Genomic DNA, 23,915 nt, shown 5'->3' with positions numbered 1-23,915 from the left:
ACTCTTTGACATTAATCTCAGCAATACCTTTTTGATCCACCTCCTAGAGTAATGAAAATAAAAACAGAAACAAACAAATGGTACCTAATTAAACTTAAAAGCTTCTGCACAGCAAAGGGAACCATAAACAAAACAAAAAGACAACCCTCAGAATGGAAGAAAATATTTGCTCATTTGAAGTGACCAACAAGGGATTAATTTCCAAAGTATACGAACAGCTCATGCAGCTCTATGTCAAAAAAACAAACAACCCAATCAAAAAATGGGCAGAAGATTTAAATAGACATTTCTCCAAAGAAGACATACAGATGGCCAAGAAGCACAGGAAAAGATGCTCAACATCACTAATAATCAGAGAAATGCAAATCAAAACTACAATGAGATATCACCTCACACCAGTCAGAATGGCCATCATCTAAAAGTCCTCAAACAATAAATGCTGGAGAGGGTGTGGAGAAAAGGGGACCCTCCTACACTGTTGGTGGGAATGTAAATTGGTACAACCACTATGGAGAACAGTATGGAGGTTCCTCAAGAAACTAAAAACAGAGCTACCATATGATCCAGCAATCCCACTCCTGGGCATATATCCAGAGAAAACCATAACCTAAAAAGACGCATGCACACCAATGTTCACTGCAGCACTATCTACAATAGCCAAGACATGGAAGCAACCTAAATGTCCATTGACAGAGGAATGGATAAAGAAGATGCGGTACATATATACAATGGAATAGTACTCAGTCATAAAAAAGAGTGAAATAATGCCATCTGCAGCAACATAGATGGACCTAAAGATTATCATACTAAGGTAATTCAGACAGAGAAAGATAAATATCATATGATGTCACTCATATGTGGAATCTAATTTTTTAAAATGATGCAAATGAACTTATTTACAAAACAGAAACAGACTTACAGATATCCTAAACAAACTTATGGTTACTAAAGGGGAAATACTGGGGGGGAGGGATAAATCAGGAGCTTGGGATGAACATACACACATTACTATGTATAAGATAGATAACCAACAAGGACCTACTGTATAGCACAGTGAACTCTACTCAATATTCTGTGATAACCTGTATGAGAAAAGTATCTAGAAAAGAGTGGATATATGTGTATGTATAACTGAATCACTGCTGTACACCTGAAACTAACACAGTATTGTAAATCAACTATATTCCAATAAAATTTAAAATAAACAAGTAACACACACACACAATTTCAAGAGGTCTGAAATAACAAAAACAGTTTTGAAGAACAAGTTAGGAAAACTTGCTCTAACAGATATCAAGACTCATTATAAGGCTCAAGTAAATAAAACAGCATGGTATTAGTCCAGTGACAGCTAGGAAACAAGCCACATTGGTATGGGCAGTCATATGACAGAAGTGGTACCATCAGTAAAGACATGGCAGCTTTTTAAGTAAGTGGTGCTGGGAAAAATGGATATCCATGTGAGTAAAATAAAATCAGACTCATTCATACAATCTACTAAAATCAACTGGAAAAGACCAAAATGAAAATAGTAAAACTATAAATTTTTGGAAAATAATAAACATATCCATATGACCTTAGAATGGCAAAAGATCTCTTAAATAAAATATAAACAAAATTGCCCAAGAAGAAAGTGACTGACAAATTCTTCCACATAACATTAAGAACAGCTGCTTATCTAAAGAACTACAAAGAAAATTGCAATCATTCAGAAAGATATTTGCAATATATAAACACAAAAAGAAACTGTTATCTAGAATATAAAAACTCATAGATTTTTAAAAACAGTACAGTAGAAAATTGGGCAAAAGTTTTAACTACCAAAGTGACTAAAAAAAAAGTTCAAATGGAAAATAAACATAAAATATGATTCTCAATTTTATTAGTAATCAGGGTCACACAAATTTCTACAACCATTACATATATATCAGACTAACAGAAATTTTTCAAGTTTAATTATACTAGTATTGATGAGGATATGTCAATGGGAACTCTCATGTACAGCTGGAAAACTCTCTGACATTATATAATTGAAGATTTATATTCCCTTTGACTCAACAATTTCACATCTAGAGAAACTGGTACCTATGTGCCCTAGAAAACCAGTACAAAATGTTCATAGCTGGAAATACACCAAGTGTATCCCAACACTAGGATACATAAAAATTGTGGTATATCCATATAATTAAATACTATACATTAATGAAAATGAATGTACTCGGGGCTTCCCTAGTGGCGCAGTGGTTGAGAGTCCGCCTGCTGATGCAGGGGACACGGGTTCGTGCCCTGGACCGGAAAGATCCCACATGCCGCGGAGCGGCTGGGCCCATGAGCCATGGCCGCTGAGCCCGCGCGTCCGGAGCCTGTGCTCCGCAACGGGAGAGGCCACAACACTGAGAGGCCCGCGTACCGCAAAAAAAAAAAAAAAAAAAAATGAATGTAGTATAGCAAACATAGTATTGAGATACAGAGCTAGGCAAAAGGAAGCATACAGTTCCATTCAAATAGAGTTTTTCAAAAAAACAGCTAAACTAAAATGTAGTTTTTAAGAGATGCACTGAAGGTGTTAAAATGCCCTTTCTTCCAGATTTATGACAAAAGACCACAGAATGGATATGTCAAGTCAAAGAGAGATATGTTTGTGACTAGAGAGGGATAAAGGGGTTGGGAGTCCCAGGGAGCTGGCTAGCTTCTATTTCTTCACCTCAGCGGTAGACAGTGCTCACCCCAGAACTATTTGTTCACATGACAAATATTTGTTTTATAGTTTTTTCTATATACATACTATATAAAAACAAAGCAACAACAAAAGAAACCAAGATCAGTTTTTTTTTTTTTTTGGTAATATCCTATGTTCTTGCTAACTGAAATCTTGAGTTTTCATTCTGTTATACCAAATAGCTATGATACAGTTTCTTATATTTTATAAATTATATTTTTCCCACTTAAATGTGTTCCCCTGTATTACTGAACTTCATTCTCTGGAAAATATGAGACTTCTCATCATGTTTATTTATACTATAACAATAAATTTATACATACCAAGAAAAATACACAATATACAGATTGGCAGCGTTCACCACCCCTACCTTCCAAAGCTAGTTAAGACAAAAATCTGACCTGACATGGACCAGAACAATAACTTGGATATTCAAAAGAGATATTAGGTTTTTTCTACCTACCAATACAGGAAAATATGTAAATGACAATGTCACACATGATTTGTACAGATATTAGATAGACTGCAAAGGTATACAAAAGGCCTAGAACAATGGAACAAGAGTGAATACTCAAAATATTATTCTTTCAAATAGGTTTCCAAAATTCTACAAAAAGGGCTTCCCTGGTGGCGCAGTGGTTGACAGTCCGCCTGCTGATGCAGCGGACGCGGGTTCGTGCCCCGGTCCGGGAAGATCCCACATGCCATGGAGCGGCTGGGCCCGTGAGCCATGGCCACTGAGCCTGCGCGTCCAGAGCCTGTGCTCCGCAACGGGAGAGGCCACAACAGTGAGAGGCCCGCATACGGCAAAAAAAAAAAAAAAAAAAAAAAAAAATTCTACCAAAAATATTATTATCCAGAGGCTGTAAGAAAGCTTATGATTTCAAATTAATAGCTCTAGATGCTGGATTTTTATCCATTTTTAAAATGTCAGTCCTACACCCTATAAAACGTAATTATATTCAATGCCATAGTATGGGCTCAACCCCATACATTTAAAAATAAGAATTAAAAACAGTTTTAATGGGCACATTACAAAATCACTGAAGTAGTAATACTTTTAAACCAAATTTTCATGAAGCTTTATTAGTCTGACATTCCTCTGTGCCTAGAATCTGTCTTCTCAATTCTATTTTGAGACTTTTGGTCATTTCTCTGATAGCAATGCCAGCAAAGCCACCAGTTGTCATTAATCTCAGTTCTAAGAAAGAGTAAATCATTCTCACCAGCAATTAAACAGTAAATGCATTAAAATAAGACCAACTTAAAGCTAAGTCTAGACATTCACCACATAGTCATGAGAAAGGCTTGTCATAATCATTTCAACTTTAATTGGAAATTTCCTTAATAATTCTTTCCAACTAAAGCAAGACTGAAGCTTTGGTTGTGGGAGTACCCAGATTCAGCAGAGTTTAAATTGAAATACTCCACCAGGAATTTCAGTTGTATGTCTGCAAAGCTCCCCTGTACCATTAATTTTTATGTCCAGGATTGGTTCCAAGCTTTGTTTGCCAACAATCCACCATACACAACACACTCTAAAGTTTGTAATTACATCAGTTCTCTTTCACATTTCCTAACTTTTAATACATTGCCTTGCAAAGGTAAAGAGAACTCACAGCCAATGGCTGTATGTGATTTTTCTCCTTTTGGTAGTCAATATTACACAGAAGACTGATTTTCAAGGTGTTTTTAATAATATGGGCCTTTGTGGGAATAAAAATGTCTGAAACCTTCCTGTGATCTTTACAAATGTATCAGTTACTGTTTCATGTGTTATTTCCTATGAAACATAAGCCTATGAATGTATGGACGAATTTAGGTAATTTTCAAAGGAACTGTGAATAATTTTTTAATGAATTTCTAAAGCTTTTGTTGTTGTTATTCTTCTTGTTGTTGTCCAGTTAATTTATGCCACAGGTGATTCACCAAAAAGCACTTCCACTCTAAGAGAGAAAATAATGCAGCCCTGTATCTCATGACTTTTCGGCAAGAGCAAATTCCATTTCTTCCATTCACTGATGTAACAACAGTTTTTCTAAGAAAGGTAATAATGGGACAGAAAAGCTGTAAATAGAGATCAACACTCCCAATTTTGCTGGCAGGGGAAAGAGATTAGGGTTGGGGAGAGGGAGGTTTATGGAGCAAAAGGAACCCTCCCTGAAAACCCAAGCAAACACAAACACGTTCTTAGGTGTAGCACGTGAATCAGAACGTGAAATGCCATGTTTTGATTTACTGCCATTAATAAGATAGTTTCCAAAAAAGACAATTATCATGGGGAATCATTCTGAGAATCTGCCCTGTGTTTAGTGCTAATGAAGCAATGTAGAGGGAGTGTTTTGCTACAGGTACAGAAGAGACACAGGTATCCCCCCAACTTCAATCACGGTTGAGGCAAAATCCAACAGGTGTTTAACCTTAGGGGTCAATCTAGTGACTTAAAAATATACTACCCAGCAATTACATAGGAACTACATCAATTATAAATGGACCATAGGTGTCTGATCTGGATCCCTGAATGAGCATCATAAGGTTCACAAACAACTTAAATCGTAAGCAAAATACCATGTATGAGTATATATATGTATATTCTCTTCCTAGATAGTTGTGTGTGGGTATATATATATACCCACACACAACTATCTAGGAAGAGAATCCAAACTTCTTAAATGTATAAGGTCTTGCAGAATGTTTAATGTATTTGACGTTTACATGTCATTTGGTTCTGCATCCCATCAGAATAACCTGTATCCATGCAGACAGAAGAAAATATTTCATTAGGGTTATGTAACTAAACATTTAAGCCTTTTCATTTTAGTTCAAAAGAATGTTTGAGAGAATTTTCTTTCATCTAACTACATCAAGCACCGTAAAGAGTGTTCTTTAAAAGTAACTAAGGAAACTATGTCTTCTTGAATTGTGATTTTGCCAATGCAAAGAAACAGATCATATGTTCACCTATTGTTGCTAACTGGTTACGGAAGTTAGAAACAGGAATGCAATGATAGGGACACAGACTTCTAACAACGGTTGAATCACACTCTGCCCTCGCTCCAAGTCAGCTGTCATCCACCAGGTCCTATCACGACAGTTTAAAATGTCTTTTCTGATAGCATTTGAGGGATTAACTTAAGACGAAATCCCTGTTTGCATGTATACATAATAGGGAGAGAGTGGAGGGTAATAAATGTGTATTTCTCATGTAATTAAAAGAGAACAACTTGTTTCTACAAGAGAAAAACAGACAAGAGAAATATATATGTGCCATGAGTATAAAAAATAACTCAATCTACTCTTGAACATTAGTGTAGGCCCCGTAAAATAAGCCCTAATAGAAATGAAATCTGACTGAAATATTTTAGCCTACAATCAGGGGGAAAGCCACTACAAATTGAAAATATAACCTGGCACCATAATACTTCATTCCTCTATGCCCCTAGAAATGAGAGAATCTGGAATAAAATGTGTGCAAAAACATTCTAAGCTCTAACATTCTATTTTGAGACTTTTGGTCATTTCTCTGATAACGGTGTTACCAATATACTAAAGTCTAATCTATATTTGCTGAAATACAGGTCACCTTTATATATCACGCATTAAGGTTGGTTGTCTTTACTTATAAAGGAAATAAATTACACACTGAATCTAAATAATTGGGAAAAAAATCACACCGTTTAGCCCTTGAACATACATATTTATGTATGTTTAAACAACAGCATATATTTATTACATTGGACAAATATTGTAGATCAAGGCTCACCTCAAATCCCAGCCTACATGCTCATGATTATTTTCTTTTATTCATTCAACATCATTCATTCCCTCCTGAACGCCAGCATGTGATAATGGAAAGAACTTGCTCTTTGCAGCAAGAAAGACTTGAGTTCTAATCTCAGACCACCATCTACTAACTGACCTTAAACAAGTAACTTAAGGGCTCAGCTTTTCCTCCTGTAAAGTAACAGTGACAATAGCCCCTTCGTGAAGATTTAAGAAAGCAGGCTTACCAACAGAGACATGGTTCCCTTTAGCCCATCCTTCTCACTGTTCTTTATTCTTATTCCAACTCCGATTTCAGATTCATGTGTGAAAAAAACTCAGAACAATGACTGACACATAATGTCACTCAGTACACAGGGAAAACTTACGGTTTGGTATAAAAATGGTCATAATAACTTATACTTGTGAATAATACCTTCTGTTTCATCTTAAAAAACATAAATATCTAAAAATTATACCTGGGGTCTCAAGAATGGAATTCAGTTGATTCTATTTAATATTTAAGAGTTAACAAGGTCAATCAAAGTTAAACAACATCTCTGTTAACTTTTGGATTTTTTCACTCTAATCTGCTATGATCCTAATGGAAGATCTGACTCATCTCTTTTTTTTTTTTTTTAACACCTATATTGGAGTATAATTGCTTTACAAGGGTGTGTTAATTTCTGCTTTATAACAAAGTGAATCAGCTATGCATATGCACACATCCCTGTATCTCCTGCCTCTTGCGTCTCCCTCCCACCCTCCCTACTCCACCCCTCTAGGTGGTCACAAAGCACAGAGCTGATCTCCCTGTTCTATGTAACTGCTTCCTACTAGCTATTTTACATTTGGTAGCGTATATATGTCCATGCCACTCTCTCGCTTCGTCCCAGCTTACACTTTTCCCACCCCGTGTCCTCAAGCCCATTCTCTACGTCTGCATCTTTATTACTGTCCTGCCCCTGGTTCTTCAAAACCATTTTTTTTTAATTCCATATATATGTGTTAGCATATGGTATTTGTTTTTCCCTTTCTGACTTACTTCACTCTGTATGACAGACTCTAGGTCCATCCACCTCACTACAAATAACTCAATTTCATTTCTTTTTATGGCTGAGTAATACTCCATTGTATATATGTGCCACATCTTATCCATTTATCTGTCGATGGACACTTAGGTTGCTTCCATGTCCTGGCTATTGAAAATAGAGCTGCAATGAACACTGTGGTACATGACTCTTTTTGAATTATGGTTTTCTCAGGGTATTTGCCAGATAGTGGGATTGCTGGGTCATATGGTAGTTCTATTTTTATCTTTTTAAGGAACCTCCAACTGTTCTCCATAGTGACTGTATCAATTTACAGTTCCACCAACAGTGCAAGAGGCTTCCCTTTTCTCCACACCCTCTCCAGCATTTATTGTTTGTAGATTTTTTGATGATGGCCATTCTGACTGGTGTGAGGTGATACCTCATTGTAGTTTTGATCAGCATTTCTATAATGATTAGTGATGTTGAGCATCCTTTCATCTGTTTGTTGGCAATCTGTATATCTTCCTTGGAGAAATGTCTCTTTACGTCTTCTGCCCATTTGTGGACTGCATTGTTTGGTTTTGGACATTGAGCTGCATGAGCTGCTTGTAAATTTTGGAGATTAATCCTTTGTCAGTTGTTACGTTTACAAATATTTTCTCCCATTCTGAGGGTTGTCTTTTCGTCTGGTTTATGGTTTCCTTTGCTGTGCAAAAGATTTTAAGTTTCATTAGGTCCCATTTGTTTATTTTTGTTTTTATTTCCATTTCTCTAGGAGATGGATCAAAAAGGATCTTGCTGTGATTTATGTCATAGAGTGTTCTCCCTATGTTTTCCTTTAAGAGTTTTATAGTGTCTGGCCTTACATTTAGATCTTTAATCCATTTTAAGTTTATTTTTGTGCATGGTGTTAGGGAGTGTTCTAATTTCATTCTTCTACATATAGCTGTCCAGTTTTCCCAGCACCACTTATTGAAGAGGCTGTCTTTTCTCCATTGTATATTCTTGCCTCCTTTATTAAAAATAAGGTGACCATATGTGGGTGGGTTTATCTCTGGGTTTTCTACCTATTACACTGATCTATACTTCTGTTTTTCTTCCAATACCATACTGTCTTGATTACTGTAACTGTGCCGTGTAGTCTGAAGTCCGGGAGCCCGATGCCTCCAGCTCCGTTTTTCTTTCTCAAGATTGCTTTGGCTATTCGGGGTCTTTTGAGTTCCCATACAAATTGTGAAATTGTTTATTCTAGTTCTGTGAAAAATGCCATTGGTAGTTTGACAGGGATTGCACTGAATCTGTAGATTGCTTTGGGTAGTAGAGTCATTTTCACAATGTTGATTCTTCCAATCCAAGAACATGGTATATCACTCCATCTATTTGTATCATCTTTAATTTCTTTCATCAGTGTCTTATAGTTTTATGCATACAGGTCTTTTGTCTCCTTAGGTAGGTTTATTCCTAGGTATTTTATGCTTTATGTTGCAATGTCAAATGGGAGTGTTTCCTTAATTTCTCTATCAGATTGTTCATCATTATTGTATAGAAATGCAGGAGATTTCTGTGCATTAATTTTGTATCCTGCTACTTTACCAAATTCATTGATTAGCTCTAGTAGTTTTCTGGTAGCATCCTTAGCATTCTCTATGTATAGTATCATGTCATTTGCAAACAGTGACAGCTTTACTTCTTCTTCTCCAATTTGTATTCCCTTTCTTTTTCTTCTCTGATTGCTGTGGCTAAAACTTCCAAAACTATGTTCAATAACAGTGGTGAGAGTGGGCAACCTTGTCTTGTTCCTGATCTTAGTGGAAATGGTTTCAGTTTTTCGCCACTGAGACCAATGTTGGCTGTGGGTTTGTCATATATGGCCTTTATTATGTTGAGATCAGTTCCCTCCTTGCTTACTTTCTGGAGGGTTTTTATCAGAAATGGGTGTTGAATTTTGTCAAAAACTTTTTCTGCATCTACTGAGATGATCCTACGGTTTTTCTCCTTCAACTTGTTAATATGGTGTATCACATTGACTGATTTGTGTATATTGAAGAATCCTTGCATTCCTGGGATAAACCCCACTTGATCATGGTGCATGATCCTTTTAATGTGCTGTTGGATTCTGTTTGCTAGTATTTGGTTGAGGATTTTTGCATCTATGTTCATCAGTGATATTGGCCTATAGTTTTCTTTCTTTGTGACATCTTTGTCTGGGTTTGGTATCAGGGTGATGGTGGCCTCATAGAATGAGTTTGGGAGTGTTCCTCCTTCTGCTAGATTTTGGAAGAGTTTGAGAAGGATAGGTGTTAGCTCTTCTCTAAATGTTTGACAGAATTTGCCTGTGGAGCCATCTGGTCCTGGGCTTTTCTTTGTTGGAAGATGTTTAATCACAGTCTCAATTTCAGTGCTTGTGATTCGTCTGTTCATATTTTCTATGTCTTCCTGGTTCAGTCTCAGAAGGTTGTGCTTTCTAAGAATTTGTCCATTTCTTCCAGTTTGTCCATTTTATTGGCATAGAGTCGCTTGTAGTAATCTCTCATGATCCTTTGTATTTCTGCAGCGTCTGTTGTCACTTCTCCTTTTTCATTTCTAATTCAATGGATTTGAGTGTTCCCCTTTTTTTTCTTGATGAGTGTGGCTAATGGTTTATCAATTTTGTTTATCTTCTCAAAGAACCAGCTTTTAGTGTCATTGATCTTTGCTATTTTTCCTTCATTTCTTTTTCATTTATTTGTGATCTGATCTTTATGATTTCTTTCCTTCTGCTAACTTTGGGGGTTTTTTTGTTCTTCTTTCTCCAATTGCTTTAGGTGTAAGGTTCGGTTTTTATTTGAGATGTTTCTTGTTTCTTCAGGTAGGATTGTATTGCTATAAACTTCCCTCTTAGAACTGCTTTTGCTGCATCCCATAGGTTTTGGGTCATCGTATTTTCATTGTCATTTGTTTCTAGGTAATTTTTGATTTCCTGTTTGATTTCTTCAGTGATGTCTTGGTTATTTAGTCGTGTATTGTTTAGCCTCCATATGTTTGTATTTTTTACAGATTTTTTCCTGTAATAGATATCTAGTCTCATAGCACTGTGGTTGGAAAAGATACTTGATACAATTTCAGTTTTCTTAAATCTATCAAGGTTTGATTTTGATCCCAAGATATCCTGGAGAATGTTCCACGAGCACTTGAGAAGAAAGTGTATTCTGTTGTTTTTGGATGGAATGTCCTATAAATATCAATTAAGTCTATCTTGTTTAATGTATCATTTAAAGCCTGTGTTTCCTTATTTACTTTCGTTTTGGATGATCTGTCCATTGGTGAAAGTGGGGTGTTACAGTTCCCTACTGTGATTGTCTTACTGTCACTTTCCCTTTTATGGCTGTTAGCATTTGATAAACATAAGACCAGAAACAAATTAGATGCAGAAAGCACACCCCAAGTCTATAGTTGTTCCCAAAATCCACCACCTCGATTTTGGGTTGTTTCGTTGTCTATTCAGGTATTCCAGAGATGCAGGTACATCAAGTTGATTGTGGAGATTTAATCCGCTGCTCCTGAGGCTGCTGGGAGAGATTTCCCTTTCTCTTCTTTGTTCACACAGCTCCTGGGGTTCAGCTTTGGATTTGGCCCCGTCTCTGCGTGTAGGTCGCCAGAGGACATCTGTTCCTCGCCCAGACAGGACGGGGTTAAAATAGCATCTGATTAGGGGGCTCTGGCTCGCTCAGGCCGAGGGGAGGGAGGGGTACGGAATGCGGGGCGAACCTGCAGCAGCAGTGGTCGGCGTGACGTTGCACCAGCCTGAGGCGCGCCGTGTGTTCTCCCGGGGAATTTGTCCCTGGATCACGAGACCCTGGCAGTGGTGGGCTGCACAGGCTCTTGGGAGGGGAGGTGTGGATAGTGACCTCTGCTTGCACACAGGCTTCTTGGTGGTTGCAGCAGCGGCCCTAGCGTCTCATGCCCAACTCTGGGATCCGCGCTGAAAGCTGCGGCTCGCACTGTATCTGGAGCTCGTTTATGTGATGCTCTGAATCCCCTCTCCTCGCGCACCCCGAAACAACGGCCTCTTGCCTCTTTCGCAGTTCCAGACTTTTTCCCGGACTCCCTCCCGGCTAGCTGTGTCGCACTAGCCCCCTTCAGCCTGTGTTCACGCAGCCAACCCCAGTCCTCTCCCTGGGATCTGACTTCCGAAGCCTGAGCCTCAGCTCCCAGCCTCCGTCCACCCCCTCGGGTGATCAGAGAAGCCTCTCGAGCTGGTGAGTGCCGGTCGGCCCTGATCCTCTGTGTGGGAATCTCTCCGCTTTGCCCTCTGCAGCCCTGTTGCTGCACTCTCCTCCGCGGCTCTGAAGCTTCCCCCCCGCCCCCAACCCCATCTCCACCCGTGAAGGGGCTTCCTAGTGTGTGGAAACTTTTCCTCCTTCACAGCTCCCTTTTGCCTCTGTGTTTCCTTTTTTCTTTTGCCCTACCCAAGTACGTGGGGAGTTTCTTGCCTTTTGGGAAGTCTGAGGTCTTCTGACAGCGTTCAGTAGGTGTTCTGTAGGAGCTGTTCCACGTGTACATGTATTTCTGATGTATTTGTGGGGAGGAAGGTGATCTCCATGTTTTACTTACTCCTCTGACATCTTGAAGGTCTCTCCTGACTCATCTCTTATTTGCAAATTACCTCAGCAAACATGGAAGCAATTTGCAACCAATCATGCTACACATTAAAATTTCACAATACCCTGTCATCTGTCATTGTCATCAAGAAGACCACTTCCTTCATACGAACTTGTTTTATATTTTAAAACTGACTACACAGTCATCCGACACATTAAGAAGAGAGCCTCTTAAAACAACTGGCTCTGAGAGTGGTAATACAGTGAAAGATTCAATATGTGAAAGATTATGTCCTCTTAATTTATGTCCTAAACATTTTAAGTGGTTTGACTAAACACTAATTATCAAAGCTTCAACCTTGTCTTTTCCAAAATTCTTTCATTATTAATGTACTCATTACAGGAACACTCTGCAGGTCTCTAGAAACAAACTGTTGGAAAACGCTAAATCAAGAGCACACCTGAAGAAAAATGAAAACAGGGCCTAAGAAGGGGGCTTTTCCCATTCACATCTCATCTTTTCAGACGTGACTTGATTCTTCAGTTCCTAGAGAACTGGAGGTCATATGGGTATTAACCTGGACTCTAGGACTTCAAATGATAGAAATCTAAGCCAACCAGTTTATGCACAAGAGTGAACAGTGGATGGCATCTTACCACTGTAATTGAGATCGTGTACCATGGATTCTTATTTTGGCTCCGCCCTTTTTTAGTTGTGCCATCTCTGATGAGCCAATTAAGCTTCTCCTTCCTTGGCTCCTATAAAATGGGGACAGAAATAAAAACGATCTCCTGAAACTTTAAGGAAAATGGCATCATTTAATACATGCAAAGCCCTAGAAAATTGCTTGGCTCATGATAAACGTTCGATAATTTTTTTTAAAGAGCAGAAATGAACCTAATTTTAGAGACAACTGGAACCAGAGGATGAATGCCATCAGGATTCACTTATTCTATTTTATTTCTTTCTACATTTCAAAACTTCCCAACTTCAGACAAAGAGCTTAGCAACCAGTGTGAAAGAGCCTTCTTTCCTCCAATCAATATAAACTATTTCAGAGGAGGATGCCGATTGGCCCAGTTTAGATGATATGCCAATATCTGGACTAGCCACTTTGACTGCAGGTGGGGTTCTATGATTAGTGTGGCCAAGTAGCCCAGTTTATACCTGTTGTCTCAGCATAATGACCCAACAGTGCACACTGCACTCTCTAAACTATCCCAATTTCCGTAACATTATTTATGTAGTATTCTTGCCAAAATGTTTTATCTGAAGCTAATTATAAGGAAACATTAGAACTATCTAGACTGTGGGACATTCTATTACAATCATAATGGATGTTTCAAAAATGTCAGTGTTGTAAAAGATTTTTTTACATAAGATTGAAACTAGAAAACCCAATGAAATGTATGATCATAGAGAGTGGGGGAACACCTATAAGGAACATTTGGAGGAACAACTGTAGATGATGGCAATACTGTGCTTATGTAGAAGAATAATATCCTTTGTTCTGTGATATACACACCAAAGGATTTAATGGGAAAATGTCATAATGTCTACATCTTGCTTTCAAATGATTTGAAAAAAAAAAAAAAAAAGGCTACATCAAAAGAGAGATACAGAGCCAATGTCACAAAATGTTAACAAATTACTGAATCTAGATAATTCAACAGATTATATTCACTGTATTATTCTTTCTGAAAAATTTTAGAATTTTTCAAAATAAAAAGTCAGGAGAAAAATGACCCCATGTAATTATATGGTCTTCCTATGTATGATTGGACCACTTGCACCAATTACTGCTTGACAGGGAAGCAAACTTGTTTTAAAAATGGCTAGTTCCATTCAGAACAAGTGTCTAAAATATCAGGAAGAAGAGCAAATTCCCAAGGAATTTGAAACCAAGGAAGAATCATTGTGCATCAGGCAGCTACCCAGTTTACGTACTGTAACACACAAATTATCTCTAGTCCAAATTCTGTGATTCTTGAATTCCATTTATGAGAAATAATAAGCCAAACCATTGTTCTTTTAGCAAAGGAAATGCCTCTTTCTCAATTGCTTCCCTGAAATGCCACCTAATGGTCTTTACATGTACCTAATGCCCTTTACATGTACCTAATGGTCAGGAAACCTTCAATAAGCGAGGCTTAGGAATTCTTCCAATCACGGTTCCCAAAGCTAGGTCCCATCCAATCTGAAAACTCTTGACAGTTATGATTATTGCTACTATTTCTCTAGCGCCCCCTCTTCCCCTCATCAAACCCTAGGAGAACCTGCAAATTTTCCTGTCACAAAGCTTTTTTTTCTACTGGATAAACTTTTAAAGAATGTTCACCATTTTTTATTCCATAATCACATAAGGTATTTGAGAAATAAGGCCATAAATAGAGATCTGAGTTTGAATCCCAAGGCCACCATTCCTAAGATGTCACTTCGGGCAAGTTACTTTACATCTCTGAGACTCAGTTTCATCATTGGTAAAATGAGAACAATCACACCTCTCTTGCAGGATGGTTGCAAGTGTTGGAAACAAATAAGGTAAAATATATAATAGTTGCTTTCTGTAAACAGGAACAAGGATAACAATGATGGCACAGCTCCTGCCCTCAGGGACCTCTCTGTCTAGTAACCACTGTCTCCCCTCACCCACGTCACTGCTTGTCTCAATCAATCAGAACTTTTGTCCAAAACAACTGAGTGCTCCTCTATATCAGCAGGCACAACATAGACATACAGGCTTTTTGATGTCTGAGGCAACCTAACTGCATAGCATCTTATTTTCATTTGCACCTTGTTTTGTTTTTTAAACGTTACCGTGACCTAGATTCATTCCAGTGCATCAAGTTCGAAAAGGCATTTCTTCCCTTTCAGACCTTTCCAGGTGAACTATTACCTTCTCTTTGCACAAAAAGAATTGGCATTCTTTAAATTATTTTAGATTTTTCCCATCACTAGATGTGTCTAAATGTTTTTGTGAATAAGTAGGACCTTGTTACAGAGTAATGCGTCATCAATAAAACAGAAGACACAGCTGGTGAATTATCTGGTGCAAATCCATTTTTTCCAGATTATATGATCTTTGTTAGCAGTAAGTGTGTAATAGATGGAAAGAACGTAGTTAAGCCACTTGGTATGAGGTTTGGATTCACAAAATTAGAAGAAAATGATTTTGGTTAAGAAATTAAGAAAGCAAGACCTCAATATCAGTGTATGAAACAATTTGGAATAATTCTTCGTCTTTATACCACAGATATCCTAATACATGGACAAAATAGGAGAAAATCAATTACCAATAAATTTTTAATGATTTATGAATAAATTAACAAAAAATGAACCAATTTTAATGCACTTAGGGCCATAATATTTCAAATAAATTAGTAGGAACTCAACTATGTTAGAAAATGTCTGGAATTTAACCACTTAAGAGAGACACACATTTTATATATATTCAAGAGTGACTCTGTACATAGATAGTTGCCTATATAACATGGTTTCCGAAACCCCTAAAGGCCTACTGTAGTTTTGAATGATTTCAAATAACTAGATTTCCTTGTAAGTTTCCACTGTAGTGAATCATTTCACCTAAGGCCACTCAAAGCAGAACACAAAGTTCACAAAAAGAGACAATAGCTAAAACTCCCTATACAGCTAGATATCAACTCCTCTTTTGTCTTCCCAACCCCTTAACCTCAAAAAAAAAAAAAAAAATAGGAAAGAAGGGTGCCACACATGGCCATGAAGTGCTGATGAGAAGACTCTTGAGACAGCCAAATACATCTGTGCAGTTCTCCATTTGAGCCTCAAGAGACGTTATCTGTACAGATGCCCAAACACAGAGTAGCCTACTCAAAATATTTTCCCACTCAATTCAGTGTACCACTTACATGAGACACTGATTAGCCATATGTTAAGATAACTGGTCTCAGTTTTAGAAACTTCTCCAAAGATGAAAGTCTCAGTTTCTCCATTTGTCCAGAGACCCAATCTCTCCACTAGTATTTTCTATACTTTGAGCCCTATACAGTGTCTATTTTTCCTTAGATGCAGAAAATTTTCCTCTGGCTGCTATCTCAACATCAGTTTCAGTTTCTAGCAATCTATTTCAGTTATCTACATAGATACTCAGATATTTATTCAGTTGTGTATTCAGTTATAACAAACTGCCTCAACATTCAGTAGCTTAAAAGAGTAACGACCATTTACTTGCTCATGGTTCTATAACTTGGGCAGGGCTCAGCAAGGATAGCCTCATCTCTGCTTTACGTGATGTCAACTGGATCTCTCCTAGGACTCAAGAATCCAAGATGGCTTCACTCACATGCCTGCGACCACAGCTGAGATGCTGAAAAAGCTGGAGGCTGACCTCATCGCACTCTCTCCAGCAGGCTAGCTGCAATTCTTCACCTAGTGGCTCAGGGCTTCAAAAGAATAGCAGAGACAGCCAGGACTCTTAAGCCCAAGCCCAGAACAGGCACACTTTTAGATCTGCCCCCTTCTGTTGGTAAAAGCAAGTTACAAAGTCAGCCACGACCCAGGGGGAGCGGCAAAAAGATCCCACCTTGGACGAGAGGAGTGGCACGATTGGGAGGAGCTACTGGTTCCTCCAGGGATGGGAGGAGCTAACGGTTGCCGTATTTGCTGTCATAAGGAGCTAACTTATGATTTCATTTCCCTACATTTCAGCTAATGCTCAACATGCCATCATCTTGGATGAGGACAGAGAAGAAATTATATTCTTACTTCTTGAAGTCCTATAATACAAATCATTTCTTACTTTATAACTTTCACGTAATCTGTAAGATAATCTAAGAATATTTCTACATTCTGGGTAGGTGGGAGTAAGTCCTTCACAAACTGCACCCAACTCAAAAGAAGTCTTTCTTTCCTCATGTGCTATTACAGTTCCAAACAGTCTCAGCATTACAGTCCTCCTTTATAGTCAGGCACTGAAACAGGAATAAAAATGAGCATGTGTTACCCACACCCAAAAGCACAGTACATTATCAATAATAAACACAATTATAGAAATGAGCTTCAAAATCACCTGCACGTGACCTTTGTAGAAAGAGACACAGATTTGAGGAGAATTAAGGAGAAGAGGGGCAAGATAAAGAGAAAAAAATTAACCAACCTAATTAGAGGCAGATGCCACTTTTAAGAAAACCTCTTAGAAGGAGCAACAGGTGTGAAGAGGTGAACAGCTGTGAGACATACAGTTGGCGCTCCGTGTCCACAGATGGAAAACCCATGGACATGGAGGCCCCACAGTACTATGCCATTTTATATAAGGGATTTGAGCATCCGTGGATTTTGGTTTTGGGAGGAGGGGGGTCTGGAACCAATCCCTGGCAGGTACTGAGGGAGAACTGTGCTAAAGAGAAATTCACCTGTGGTACTTTGACCTGGGTAAATAACCTATTTCGCTTTCAAGGTTCTTCGAGAGAAACAGTGGATGATGTTTTTGCTTCGTCACTTATAAACCACAATGCAACTGATTAACTATCATTCATTAATATATTATTCTTAACCGACACCTTGTCAGTTAAGGCATGATTATACACTGACTTGCAATTTTCTGTACCCTACTACCCAGTGCAAAACGAAACCTCTGGAGCTTCCTTTGCATCCGATACAAGGATAAAAATACTTTTAATTGCCGAAATAGACACTATTTCAAAGACCAGTTTGTACTTTTTATTAGCATTTCAAGGAACGCGCAGTTGATCCTTGAACAACTTGGGGACTGGGAGCCAACTCCCACTGAGTTGATAAATCACATATAACTTGACTCCCCAAAAACGTAACTACTAATAGCCTACCATTGACTGGAAGCCTTACTAATCATTAAGAGATACAAATGTCTATGCATAAAATAAATATGAAACAAGGACATATCATACAGCACAGGGAAATACAGCCATTATTTTGTAATAACTTTAAATGGAATATAATCTATAAATATACTGACTATGTTGTACACCTGAGACTAATATTATAAATCACATGTAATTTATTTTTTTAAATGAAAAGGTAATGTGTAAAGGAAATTTGTATTTATTTACAGGCATAACAGTTCAATTCATGCATTAATAATGAAGAGACAGCAATATGATTGCTTTAGGATATCCTAGTATAATAGATATAATGCTTCACAGTAGCTTAGCCTATACACTAATGAATGAACTGCTATAAAAAATTTTATGGCATACAGTATTACAGTCATATTCATAATACAGTACTGGAAATATTGTTACCAGTTTTTAAAAAAACACTTACCAGTGATGTAGGCAGATACACAGTTTCTCCAATTACAAGAGAAGCTACTGTACAGTAATTCTTTGAAAGCACTTACAAAACAGTAAGAAAACTAACACATTATTAATTCTGTATTAAATATCACTCACCTTACGCCTATGCAAGGATAGGCTAAACACTTCAATACAGGTCTAGCACACAATGGTCTACAGGATGAAGATGATGATAATGATAATGACGACACAAGGACATCTCATACAGTTCTTGCCTTACAGTTATTAGATTTTCACAGGAAGACACTCGCATACACACAACAGACAAGGTTATTAACTGAATGGCAAGGTGATTATTTACCATTCATTAAGTGGAAGTGGATCATCAAGAAGGTCTTCATCCTCATCATCTACATGTTGTGCAGTCTGAGGAGGCAGAGGAGGGGGAAGGGCAGGCAGGCAGATTCAGTGTAACTTTACAGAAATACACCATAATTTCTGGCTGATTTTTTTTTTTTTTTTTTTGCTTTATAATTTCTCTAAAAAATGTTTCTCTATGGTACCAATCCTTCGTTGCACCTTATGGTTTAGTTTCAGTAGCCGTATCACAGAAGGATCCATGTCGTAAAAGAAGTCAAAAGCAGTCTTGAAAAATCAGAGCCCTTCCGCCAGACTGTCTAATGTCAATTTATTTTCTGGCACTGATTCTTCTACATCTTCTTCCACATTGTCTGGCATTGGTTTGAAAGAACTCATTTCCATCAAATCATCTTCTGTTAATTCTTCTGGTGTGGTGTTTATTAGCTACTGAATTTCTCCAAGATCGATATCTTGAAGCCCTTCACCGTCTTCCTGCCTTTTCTGCCATATCCACAATCTCTTTCATGATTTCCTTGATTGGCTGTGTTGTAATCCTATGAAGTCATGCACAACATCTGGACAGTTTTCTCCACCAGGAATTTATTGTTTCTGGCTTGATGGCTTACTCGGGTTTTGTTCATAACACCACAATGGCGTCTTCAATTGTATAATCCTTCCAGATTTTCATGATGTTCTGTGTGATCCCATACCATTGGCAATCCTTTCCACAGAATATCATGTGTAATTAGCCTTAAAGGTCCTTATGACCCTCTGAACTAGAAGCTAAATTAGAGATGTTGTGCTGGGGGCAAGTAACCACTTGGACATCTTTGGTGTTGAACTCATGGGGCTCTAGGTGGCTGGGGGCATTGTCCAGTACCTAAAATATTCTTTAAATAGCAGTCCCTTAACTTGGCAAAGTTCTTCCTGACTTCAAGAACAAAGCACTGATGGAATCAATTTAGAAGAAGGGTCTTGTTGTCCAGGTCTTCTTGTACAATCAAAAGACTAGCATCCGGTGTTTATTTTTTCCCTCCAAGGCTTGGGCAATAGCAGCTTTACAGATAGGGGCAGTCCTGATCATAAACCCAATGCATCTGCACTAAACAGCAGGGTTAGCCTGTCCCTTCCTGCCTTAAATCCCAGGGCTCGTTTCTCTTCCTAGCTAATAAGTGGTCCTTTGTAGTATTTTTTTTCCAGAATAGGGCACTTTTGTCTATATTAACAACCTGTCCAAGCAGGTATCTTTTCTCCTCAATTCTTTTCTTAATGGCATCTGGGAATTCATTTATTGCCTCTTGGTTGGCAGAAGTTGTTTCTCCTGTTATCTTGACATTTTTAAAGCCGAACATCACTCTAAAATTTTCAAGCCATCCTTTGCTATCATTAAACTCTCCACCTTTAGATCCTTCACCTTCCTTTTGCTTTAAATTGTCATATAATGACTTTGCTTTTTCTCAAATAATATCACAGTCTATAGGTATGCCTTTCTTAAAGCAATCCTGCACCCACGTAAAACCTGCATTTTCAATATGAGACAAAATTATATTTCACAAAAAGTCTAGGTTTCCATGTCTGCTGGTGTAGCTGCAGTGACAGTTTCAAGAATTTCCTTTCCTTTTTTTTTTTTTTTTTTTTACAAAGGTTCTTATACTGGATTCATTCATCTTGAAATGGTGGACAACCACAACTGCAGACCTCAATCTACGGTACATATCAAGCAATTCAACTTTTTTTGTAACGTCATGACTTTTTTCTGCTTCTTGGGAACACCTCCAGCATCACTAGTGGTACGTTGTATGGGTCCCATGGTGTTATTCAACGTTTACGCTATTGCACTAAACATGATGAAAAATACTCTAGAACCTCGAGAGATCATTTTTTACTGTGATACACAATCCAATGGAGAGATGAACTGCTCACATGGACATGATTAGCCTCACATGACATTTTAAGCAGATACTTGCAACTCTTGAGCTCACTGCAATAGCAACAGGAAGTGGCTAAGAAATTAGTACAGTAGTACAGTGTGTGCTACAGTTAATTTTATGCATTCATGAATACTGTTTTTGTTTGTTTATATTTCTCTCGACTGAAAATTGTGCCATATACAATCTGTTAGTGTTTGTGTGCCTAAGTTTTTATAAATTTTAACTTTTTATATCAGATTTGTATATGTTTTATGGAAGTATACAATAAAATAAATTAGTATCTACATATATTTTAGGCATTAAGATATTTAACTTTTTCTTAATTTTTTAAAATATTTCTAGGCTACGTGGTTAATCTGTGAGTTTTTTCAAAGTGTTGCAAATTTCAAAAAAGTTTTCCAATATATTTACTGAAAGAAAAAAAGGACTCCATGTATAAGTGAACCCACTCAGTCCGAACCTGTGCTGTTCAAGGGTCAGCTGTGTATATTAAAGTAACAAGAGCCAAAATTGGGCTGAACAGACACTTAGAATAAATTTTAAAAAAACAAACTTCTTATGGATAAAACATATTAATTCATATAACAAATATCTTGTGAACAATCATTATGTGAAAGGAAACATCAGGGATCCAAAAAAGAATGGCTGTGCCTTTAAAGAGCTTAAAATGTAGCCCTCTAAGATGTGAAGACAAACAACCATAATATCAGATGCAGTGTCAAAATGCCATAGGAAAGGTAAAAGGAGGGACTTCCCTGGTGGTGCAGGGGTTGAGAATCCGCCTGCCAATTCAGGGGACACGGGTTCAAGCCCTGGTCTGGAAAGATCCCACATGCTGCAGAGCAACGAAGTCCATGCCCCACAACTATTGAGCCTGTGCTCTAGAGCTCATGAGCCACAACTACTGAGCCCACGTGCCATAACTACTGAAGCCCACATGCCTAGAGTCTGAGCTCTGCAACGATAAGCCACCACAATGAGAAGCCCATGCACCGCAACAAAGAGTAGCCCCCACACGCCGCAACTAGAGAAAGCCCACAGATAGAAATGAAGACCCAATGCAGCCAAAACTAAATTAATTAATTAATTTTTTAAAAAAAGATAAAAGGCAAAAACGTCAAAGACTAGAACCAAGAACAGCTCAGGGAAGAGAAGCTCTCGATCTGCACTTTGAAAGGTGGGTAGGATTTTTAGAGTGGAAAATGGGAAGAGAAGACCATTCAACATGGAGACAATGTAGAAACAATGAAAAATGTAGACCATTTCCCAGGAATAGAAAGTATAGAAAATAGGAGAGTTTGGAAATATTTAAGGTAGATGAAGAATAGTAGAAAGCTGAAAATTGAAAAGGTAGACAGAAATGTCACTGCCACACTAAAGATTTTGGGTTCTATTCCAGGGTCTTTAAATATCTTTGCTCAAGTACCCCCAAAGGAATTTTTTTTTTTTTTTTTTTTTCAGTACGCGGGCCTCTCACTGTTGTGGCCTCTCCCGCTGCGGAGCGCAGGCTCAGCGGCCATGGCTTATGGGCCTAGCCGCTCCGCGGTATGTGGGATCTTCCCGGACCAGGGCACGAACCCGTGTCCCCTGCATCGGCAGGCAGACTCTCAACCACTGCACCACCAGGGAAGCCCCCCAAAGGAATTTTTAAAAACTATATAGTTCCTTGCATAATTTTTTCTTTACAGTATTTTGTCTTAAGTTTACATAGTGGCAAGGATGTAATCTCCAGCAATATCATAAATACTGACATTAAAAAAAACCGTTACATCATTCTTTTAATGTCTACTGTAATTCACAATCATCCACTTAAAAATATCTGCATACACTCTTCTTAAATAATCAGAAATTCTACATTATTTTTCTTTCTTTTTTAAAATTTATTTATTTATTTTTGGCTGCATTGGGTCTTCGTTGCTGCGCACAGGCTTTCTCTAGTTGCGGTGAGCAGGGCCTACTCTTCGTTGCGGTGCGTGGGCTTCTCATTGAAGTGGCTTCTCTTGTTGCAGAGCACGGGCTCTAGGTGCACGGGCTTCAGTAGTTGTGGCTTGCGGGCTCTAGAGTGCAGGCTTAGTAGTTGTGGCACATGGGGCTTAGTTGCTCCGCGGCATGTGGGATCTTCCCGGACCAGGGCTCGAACCCGTATCCCCTCCATTGGCAGGCAGATTCTTAACCATTGAGCAATGAGGGAAGCCTTCTTTTTCTTTCTTCAACTCCTGCTTCCATTCCCTTCTCCCACTTAATTTTATCCTAAAATTCTCAAAAGTCTTATTGATAAAGCTTCCATATTTCTCTGAGAAAAAAAGATATTTAGGGCTTCCCTGGTGGCGCAGTAGTTGAGAGTCTGCCTGACGATGAAGGGGACACGGGTTCGTGCCCCGGTCCAGGAAGATCCCACATGCCGCAGAGCGGCTGGGAGCCATGGCCATTGAGCCTGTGCGTCCAGAGCCTGTGCTCCGCAACGGGAGAGGCCACAACAGTGAGAGGCCCACATACCGCCAAAAATATATATATATATATATATATATATATATACACACACAGATATATATATATGTATATATATATAATATATAAATAGAATTTAATTTGTTCCCTGTTATAAGGCTGTGATTTTACAATAATATTTCAGACTAAGTTATCATTACCCTGATTATCAGTACCCAATTGATCAAAACAAATATTTTACAAATTTTAATAAATGATTAAATATAAAGGTAAAAATATTATTGGAAATGTATCCCTTAATAAGGTGAGGCCTTTAAAAGAAACAAGCTTATTTCATGCATCAATGGATGAATATCACGTATTACAGAAGCAGATTTGCATCAATTCTAATTCTATTTTTTGGCTTTTATAGATACTTCTAGATATTATACAAATAAGTATGAGAGTAAAAGGAGTTCTGTTATAAAAATATCACTCAATTCTTTGAACTCTTGAATTATACACCAGAATCACAATGCTCTAGCATCAAAAATTATTTTTAGCTATCATCTGACAATTCTACTGGATCCACCTTAATTTTTTAAAGTAAGGAATTAGATATTATCTAATCAAGGAGAAGACGTTATTAGAGTCCAATTACCACCAATATTTTAAGTTGCCCCTATTTCGACACTTCAAATATTTCATGACTTGAGCTAACGTGTAAGATTCAGGATGACCTGTAAGGCAGACATTTCTGTTTTCAGATGAGAAAGGGACAGTTGTAAAAGAAGTCATAGGAAAAGAAAACCCACAGTTTGCATCCCACACCTCCAAAGATGGCAGATCA

The 23,915-nt window shown here is 38.0% G+C and overlaps 1 protein-coding gene across 1 annotated transcript in view; it reads right to left on the bottom strand.

The window, feature by feature from the left end:
- PDE3A (phosphodiesterase 3A) overlaps positions 1-23,915 on the bottom strand; it is an 842,956-nt gene that overhangs the window by 777,597 nt on the left and 41,444 nt on the right. Inside the window, exon 2 of the mRNA XM_060024385.1 lies at positions 12,753-12,854. The gene's annotated coding sequence lies outside the window, so the exon portion shown is untranslated. The remainder of the gene's footprint in view (positions 1-12,752; positions 12,855-23,915) is intronic.

Source organism: Delphinus delphis, chromosome 11 (genome assembly GCF_949987515.2).
Source record: "Delphinus delphis chromosome 11, mDelDel1.2, whole genome shotgun sequence".
NCBI lineage: Eukaryota > Metazoa > Chordata > Mammalia > Artiodactyla > Delphinidae > Delphinus > Delphinus delphis.
This window is presented reverse-complemented; position numbering and strand designations above follow the sequence as displayed.